Source organism: Babylonia areolata, chromosome 2 (genome assembly GCF_041734735.1).
Source record: "Babylonia areolata isolate BAREFJ2019XMU chromosome 2, ASM4173473v1, whole genome shotgun sequence".
Taxonomy (NCBI): domain Eukaryota; kingdom Metazoa; phylum Mollusca; class Gastropoda; order Neogastropoda; family Buccinidae; genus Babylonia; species Babylonia areolata.
Genome location: NC_134877.1, coordinates 3342555 through 3351616, shown reverse-complemented (window position 1 = coordinate 3351616; position 9062 = coordinate 3342555).

Sequence of the window (9062 nt, the reverse complement as noted above, 5' to 3'; positions counted from 1 at the left end):
TTTTTTTGTGTCTTTCTTGTGCTAGTAAAGGCACCTAGCAAGACAAGTTTTAGAGAAGGCAAACTTACGTCATCATGAGAAATCCAGTTTGCCAGCTTCTGTTCTGTGAAAAGATTGTTGCCTTGAAGCATTTGCACTTGGTTGAGATAAAGATGATTCAGACGACTGTTGGGGTGTATGAGGGAACATCCACGATGCAACCTTCCTGTTGGTGATGATGGCAGTTTTCCTACTTTGGAACAGGTAGTCAGTGACAGTAGAACCTACCTGATATCACACTCCCACTACTGAATATGACAAGCCTGCTCTTAGAGGCTGACATTTAGAGAGGATGGAACAAGTCAAAAGTTAGCTGATTTTTGGTGGAAAGGAATGAGTCAGGCACTGCAAGTTTAACTCGCTCTGGACGAAAAGTCCTATTGGGGCCCTGAAATGAAATGAAATTATGGTGCTTAGAGCCTCGCCGACCACTAAGGCCATCTCAAGGCTATCGCCACGTTAATAACTTTTGGTCTGAACAGTATTTCATTTGAAAATATATTGGGGCCCTACTGTTTACAAGTTTCAGACGAAGGGCCCCGATTAGGGCCTTAAATAGTTTTGAATTTTGGATGGCACCTGATTTCCATAATGCCATTTTGTGCTAAGAATATCTTAAATGACCTTTCCACTCTCCACTGTGACCAATAAATGCAGTGTGTGTTGCTGTGCTTCCGAGCAGCCGAGTTATTTTCGCAGTGACGGGTTCACGTGAACAGTGTGTGTCAACAATGGTGTCTGACCCAGTTTCGTCTCAGTCGCAAGGCAGACAACAGAATTAGATGAAGGGGCCCTGTCATGGCAATATAACTTTCTGAATTTAATCTGTTTCAAACTCTTTGTGCTTTCCTAGATTCGTTTACAGGTATGTGCAAATTTTGACCAAAAAATAAGGATACTTTCATCATCTAGATCACTGTGTGATGGTATAAGAAGGGAGGAAGTGTTGTATTTTGTCCCCAACTAACTCCTTATGTTACTGATCAGTTTTGAAGTTTTCAGGTGATAGATTCTATAAGTTGCTTTTTGGCGATTTTATCTCTTGCCCATACAAATGGGTGGTCTGTGGAGAAAGTCAGAGGAGCTAACTGGCAGTACTGAGTTAAGTGAACTCCAGAAAAAACATTTTTTTTAACATCACCCTCAACGTATCTAGATTGTGTGTTGCATACAAGTGAATTTCAAGGAAGATATTGGGTACATATACAGAATACATGCACATTTTGAAACTGGACATCATTGTTCCAGTCTTCCTATTTACATTCATGAATGTAAGATGTTTTCATGTCTTTCATTTTCTGATGAAAATTATTGTTCTGATCGCTTCTTTTTTTTGTTTAAAAATTTTTTTTTTTTATTCAACAGTCCTTTCTTCGAACCCTTGTGGAGTAAGTTTATTGATATAGAGGACTTGAAAGGCAACAGTTTTGTTTTTCTTTTTTTGCCAGTAAGATTGTCACTTAAACAAAATAACTTTTTGGTAGTAAAATGTCATGGCTAGTATGAAACAAATTAACTTTTTGGTAGTAAAATGTCATGGCTAGTATGAAACAAATTAACTTCTTGGTAGTATAATGTCATGGTTAGTATGAATAAGAAAGTGAAAGCTTCTTGTATTACACATGTATTACAAATAGGAAACAAGAGGCAGAATTAATATTTAATTACACATACTTAACCGTGACCCAACTAGTGCAGACTCCGGCAGGGGTCTGACATTCCTGTCCTGTGCAAACTACTATTCGCCTATGCGGAGAAAACGAAACTACGGCCGATAACCTCCCGGAAGTAGGTAACCTCCCCTTTGTCCCGCTGGCTAGCGCCCTCTTTTTCCGGCAGCCATCATGACTCCTGTTCCTGTGCTCTTGATACGGCTAAGTTTTTTTTTCGTATTTTCTGCCTGTCTGTCGATTCTCTGGCGTTCTTGTTTGTTGTCAAATTGTGTCTCCAACCAGGTCACATAATTATGTAGCTCGATTGGGGAATTGTGCTAAAATTAAGGCGCGATCGCAATCGATTCGCTGACACTCTGGGCCCTCTACTCCTGGCCCTCTCATAGTTTCAATGAACAGTGATGGAGGAGATTTGGTTTGAAAACTTGAAAATGACAGTTTCTAAAGGTTAGCATCACTTCCAGTGTGTCTTTCGTCTCATACCAGCCAGTAGAATCTCAAACATTAAACGGGAGAAAAAGACCAACTCCTTTGTTGTCTGGGTATGGTCTGTCCAGATTCTTGGAAAATATCTTCATTGAAATCAGCAGTCTGTGGTGTGTGTCATCAGAAAATTGTTGAACAAGAAAATGTCCGTAGATTTACGTCAGCTGAATGCTGGTTTTAACTGGATGCAGTAGATTAGCATGAAACAACTCAGTTATGATGCTTTTGAATGTATACTTTAGAATGCTGGAATGGTGTGAAATGGAAGGTCGTGGAGGTAAAATTTGTTTGAAAATGAACAAATGAAGATGACTGTGGTGAATTGTGCCATAATTTGACTCCCTTGTTGTTAAGCTTTCTTTGTTTTTGTTTTGTTTGTTTTGTTTTGGTGTGTGTGTGTGTGTGAGAGAGAGAGAGAGAGCTTGTGTTCTTGTACACTTTTCTGCCACTGATGTGAGCAGTTTGGGAAGTTTTATCTTAGAGGATTGTATGTGCTTTGCTATAACTGTGTAGCTGTCCATTTTAAGAAAGGTAAAAAAAAAAAAAAAACAGGTTATAAGTGTTCAGTACATCATGAGAGGAGTAGGCCAATAGATGGTTTGAAATTTTCCGATTAGCTTGTTTTTGCACAGAAAAATTTGATAATTTGGCTGACAATCAGATTCACTATCACTCAGTAAGGAACTGAACGGATTTTTCAGCGTTCTGTTTCATTTATTTTGCTGGGATGCTGTCTGCCACACGGTAATGTGTGTCATACATGTGGTTTGTGTGATGTTTCCTATAGTATTATTGTTGCTATTATTATACTCATGTTCATATTCCTGTTCCACAAATTTGGCATGCAGGCATGCATGTACATATGTGTGCTCGCACAACGCGTGCGCGCACACACACACACACACACACACACTTTTCAACTCAAGGTTTTGTTTTTTCTTGTTCATTTTATTTGTCATAGTAGTACTAACCAGTCTGAAGTGTGTAGAATAGAAATGTTAATGGTGGTGATGATGTTCAAGAGATATAGATAACCACCTCTGAAGAAAACGTAGGGGAAAAGACCAAAACAAAAAAACCCCACAAAAAACAAATATGAAATAACCGCTAATTAGTGACACATGCTTCAATATTTGCTTTAATAATAATAATAATGGATACTTCTATAGCACACTATCCAGAAATCTGCTCGAGGTGCTTTACAAAAACGCTTAACATAAAACATTACATCTATGTTACATACACACACCAAAATATGTCTACACACACACACACACACACACACACACACACACTGCGTACATACATTTTAACAATACATGTGTATCTAACAGCTTTACAACACATACACCAAAAGTTTGCAACAATCCAGTTTGAAAGAAAAATTTTAGTTTGTTTTTCTGATTTGACCCGTTGAAGCTTTCACTACTTGAAAATGACTTGGTGTGGAGAATGAGGTTTGTAATTTTACTGGGGATGAAATGGGTGAAAGAAGATCAAGATGACCAAGCAGGAGGAGGGACAGAAGTGTGTCAAGGCTTTTGTGAGAAGATTTGAAATAAGAGTCCAAACCTCCAGACTAAAGGGATCAGATAAGCTGCAATAACCCGAGAACTGGACAACTGACCATCACTACAAGCAACAATTGGAACAGAAAAATGGAAGAATAAACACACCACCTTGAAAAGGTTTTTTGCCATTTTACAGCAGTTGTCTGTATTAGGGAGAAAATGGGCTGACACAAGGAAGGTAGAACAGATCAGTTTTTGGGGATGTAAAATTTGGGCATCCTTTCCAATACCTGAGATAGCGGTTGGTGTGTTTTTTAAGGCATGTTCATAGTCAACTGGATGATGTAAGGTGCTTTGAGCAGTGTCGGTGCTGGATATCATGCCATAGAAAAACTATGTATTATTATTATTATTATTATTCCTCCCACCTCTTCTCTGTGTTTGTCTTCCTGTTGTTTGTGGTGTTTTGTTTTGTTTTGTTTTGTTTTTGTTTTTTTTTACCCACATTTATTTTGTCTGTGATGTGGGAGTTGAGATAGCTTTGATCCATATTTATACTGATGGTTGTAATTTATAAGAAAATGGCGGCTTTCAGTTTTTGTGGTAAGAGTGTTTTTTTTCGTGAGAAATTGACTGTCCCATGTTGTACTGTTGATTAGAATTGATGAAAAATACAGATAAGCTGAAAATATATTGAGGTGGTACTTTCTGTTGTGAAAAACATTTTTCTTGTTTGTTTTCATTGGTTATTATTCTTTCACCGTGTTTGTTTATTTATATTTAATCACAGTGGTTGATTTTATGTAATGGGAGAAGAAATGAATAAACTGAAATTTTATGTGATTGTTCATTTCAAATCATTAAAGAAGTTTGTGGATGCTATTAAAAATGAAGTCTTTTCTGAGTTTGTGGGATGCAGTTCCCATGTTTGTTAATTTTCGGGTTAGCATATACGTGTATGACATTTTCTGCCCCGCCATATAGGTAGCCATACTCTGTTTTCGAGTATGTGCATGCTCGATAAGTTCTTGCTTCCATAGCCTAATACACACTTACGTGGATTACAAGAAATTTAACAGGTGTATTTATCTTCTGTATACACACAGAAGGGGTTAGGTCTGCACATACGTTCTGTGAGAACAGAAAAATCTCCACTCTTAATCCACAGGGTGCCAATACTGAGATCAAACTAATGACCCTCAGATTGAAAGTCCAGCACATTAAACATTCAGCTTTTGCATATATCAAAAAAAAAAATGAAAATGTATATGTTTGGTAAAGCTGGATTTGTTTTCAGGTGTGTGTTATTGTGTGAAGGCAAGTTTCCCAAATAGACAAAACAGTTTGTGGTTGTGATTGGCTGATGATTAAAACATGTCATTTTCTGCAACAGCAAAGTTGCATGTTTAGAGTGCAAGAAAAATACTTGAACACTCATTCTCTGTCATTGTTGTTTCAGGTTAGAGTTATAATAAATGTAATTGTGGGTTGTTTTTTTTCACTTGCATGTCTGAAATTAAGAATACTGAAATTAATGAAAACATGGTGTGAGCTGTTGTTCTCAGAATTTTTTTTTTTTCTGGCATAACAATTGCTGAGTATATTTATATGCCAGTAAGTTTTTATGTCATCTTGTATTCAAATACTGTAAGCTACATTGTAAACACCCACCCTTGTTTAGGATTGATATTTGAGCTTACAGTAAGATATCTTGTAAACGCCCAACCCTGCTTAAAAAAAAAAAAATATATATATATATATATAATTTGAAATAATGACAGTGATTATGATGTGTTGTCACTCCATGATGCATTGTCATGTTTCAGTAGTTGGCAGTTGTTTTGTTTTGTTTTGTGTTAACTGTTTGCAGAGAACAGTAAGACTGTCCCTGGACATTCAGTTATCCAAGTCAATACCGGTCACCACTGTGCTGTGAAAATTTCATGCTGTTGAAATGAAATTCTTGGCGTTGGGTCACCCTACTGAGAACTGAAGTTGTAGAGGACTTCTCATGCATGGAGAACTCAGCAGTGAAATTAAGTAGTGGATTTGGACAGTGCAGGGTCTCCTCTGGTGTGTGGCCTCCTGGCGACCTAACATCGATGGTTCTCCTGTGGACGGCCAACGCTGGAACTGCGACGGACGAACCCGGGTGTGGCCGTGTATTGGGGAATCTAAAATGAGCGGCGCGTGAGTAATGCCACTGAAACGGGGCAGATGATAGGGCAGCAAAAAAAAAAAAAAAAAAAAAAAATAGTGGATTTGGTTCCGATGAAGGGCAAAGTACCAGGCAGATGTTTCTCATCTTCAGGGTGAAATCTGTGCACAGGTGGACCAGGGAAATACAAGGTAGTTTACAGTAGTTTCATACAGTTTACATGTAATTGACACTTTTTTCACCTGACGCCGCGATTAGTATTTGATGGTCATTTCTGGAATTTGGTTTCTCATTCAGCATTTTGTATGGTGGACAACTGAACATGTGTTACATTCTTAAAATGGTTTGTATTTAGCATTGATCAGCTGAAATACTGTTGTATTTGAATGTTTATGGTAAGAACTCTTGTCACAGCAGAGCTTGGAAACAATTCAGTCGGAAATAATGTCACAGATTATGTTTTCCACTGTTGTAAATGTCAGTCTGAGATTAACTCACTTGGGACGACAAGTTTTCTCCCTTGCTTTTCCCCACAGACGGCCCATTTGTAAGGGTTTGGAAAAAAAATTACAAAAAATACAAAATACAGAGTAAGAAAATGAAACTTTCAGAACTAGTTTATTACGTGTTGAGCTATTACATATAAAAATAATCAAATTTCTCATCTTATTTTTACAGTTTTGCCATATGTAGAAAATACTGCCAATTTTTCACCCCGAATCACCATACCCATGCTCGCTTTCTGCATTAAATTCGCTTTCTTATTCGTCATCATCCACCTCTTCAATGTCCGACCCTTCAGTTTGTAGCATTTCAAGTACTTCGGCAACCCTAAAACGTTGCCATCGCTGCCTTGTTCGCTTCACAACATGTTGAGAAGAGCCCGCTTTGCTAACAGGCTGGCACGTGAGCAGATGACCAGTCAGTGACTTTGTCAGCGTGTGTGCGAGACGGGCCACACATGGCAGGCTGACCAGTCATACCATTCGATTGTGGAGTGACCCAGAATAGCGCACTCTGCTTGGCTAATCTTGAAAATGCTATTCCATTCCGTTGCCTGAAACCAAATACATTTTATGTAGGAATGCTCATGCATTACTTCGTCCGGAGAAAGTTAACATTGTAGAAACTACTGCTGACAGATGATGGCTCATCTCTTTCCCACCCATGAAATCAGTGCTAGACCTAACGTAACTGCCTAAGTGGAGTTACAGTGTTCAATGAATCCCAGCATTCATATTCATCTTCCAAAGTATTGAAAGACATCTTCTGTAGTTGCCAGCAGTCCAATATTACTGACATTGTTATGTTCCAGAATCACTGGTTGGCAATCGAGTATTTTCCACAGTTCTGTTCTGATTCTGCAGTGTGAAGAATAAGCAGGTTCCTTGATCAAGCATAGAGGTGCTTGTTTGCAGTTTTGAGCCAAAGGACATCTCTAAGAAATTATCAATTTTGAGACTGGTGTGGACAGGTACCAATGACTCCAGCACCATGTGCTTATGCCTGCATACACATCGATATTCTGCTATACTCTTGTCAGAGTAGCGTAAGGACCTCAAGGTTATGTTGCTCAGTGCTTGGGTCTTGGCTTGGAGAGGGAATCGTCGTTTGAGTGGGTGAGCCCTGAATTCATCACCCCTCTTCCTCTCGTATGTATGATAGTCAGTCGTGTCCGACTATGACCATCAGAACAGCAGAGGAGGCAACTGCTGTTCCGACTATTTGGGCTAGAATTTGATTATAGTGGAGAGAGTCTTGCCCAAGTTACATCCCCAATCTCTCCGCCAAGAGGGTTTTAGGACAGTCGGCGTTGGGATGGTTCCCAAAGGCCAACTAGCCCATAAGGCTGCAGCACTAAGAGCCAGTGCAATTTTGCCTCCTATTCTGAGAGTCATAGTCCTTCACAAAAGACCAAGCTGCAAATGATTTCCCAGTGACTGGAGAAACCATTGATAATACAGCTCTCACTTTGCTGTTGGCCCAAATGTAAACTTATGTCAGTCTCTTCCTCTTGTACACTCATACTCTATGCCCTAACCAGCCAGAAATTATCAGAAAATTTATGTTTGTTCCTTTGTTGTTTTTTTAAGATACATGCTGTATGTGTATAGTTTTGAATTGCCGCGCCTTTACCCGTGGCTGAATGCTGAACAGAGATTGAATAGCAGAGAGGACTGTTGGTATCATAGGTGAAGAAAGATCATCACTGCGGAGTGGGGGCCGTGCTCCATTGATTTAAAGGCACTGTCACTGTTGTGCCCTTTTAACAACATGGTGTGGTGCTTTATAAATCAGTTGATTTGTTTATCTTTGTTTCGTTTTTTTATTGGTTTCTTTATATATGTAAGGTTTTGTCATTGCTTTCAGTGTTTTATTTTTTGTTGTTTTTTTATATAAAGTTTGGTCAGTGATTAATTTGATGGCTTCAGTATCTGTGTGTGTGTGTGTGTGCACGCTTTTTGTATGCTTGGATGCTGTATAATGATGTGTAAGATTTGAAGAAGTCTGAAAAGAAAGTGTGCATGAATATCGTTTTTTTTTGTTTTTGTTTTATGGTTTTTACATTACAAGTAACTTTTTTTTTCCACACAAGATAAATCGCTGTCACCGTCACCAAGTAAAGCATGTCTGATTTATGTCTCACTTGCATGAAGTCAGTTGAAGGTTAATTGATTAAGGGTTATTGTATGTTTGGCAAGACTGATTTTACTATCGCAGTGTTTTGAAGCTGGTGAATGCAGATTTGATTTGATTTTTTTTTCTATGGGTGTTTGGCTGTGCATGTTAACTGTAATATTGCTGCAGCAGTAGGATGCTGGTACACAAGCACTTATGTATATGAAAGGGAGTGAATATTTCCTCTCTGTCAAGTCCTGAGGAACTGGTTGACTGTTGGGTACATGCGTATTTAAAAGTGTGTGGTTGTTCCAAGATTGCGGCAAGAATAGAGGTGGGATTCTAAAGGGGGCTGCAATAGATAGGGATTTTCCTGGGGTGTGAAATCAGTGCTTGTAATAAGGTGGTTTACAGCTCTTGGTTTTCAAGACTTAAAGGACAGATTGTTTACAGAGTCATTGACAAGAGTTTACAGGTGTGGTGTCTACACAAGTCAGGATGAGGTGGGATTACTGCCGCTTTGTGAGATTAAAGCTGAGTTCATCTTTTTTTTTATTTTTTTTTTTGGTCAGCAAC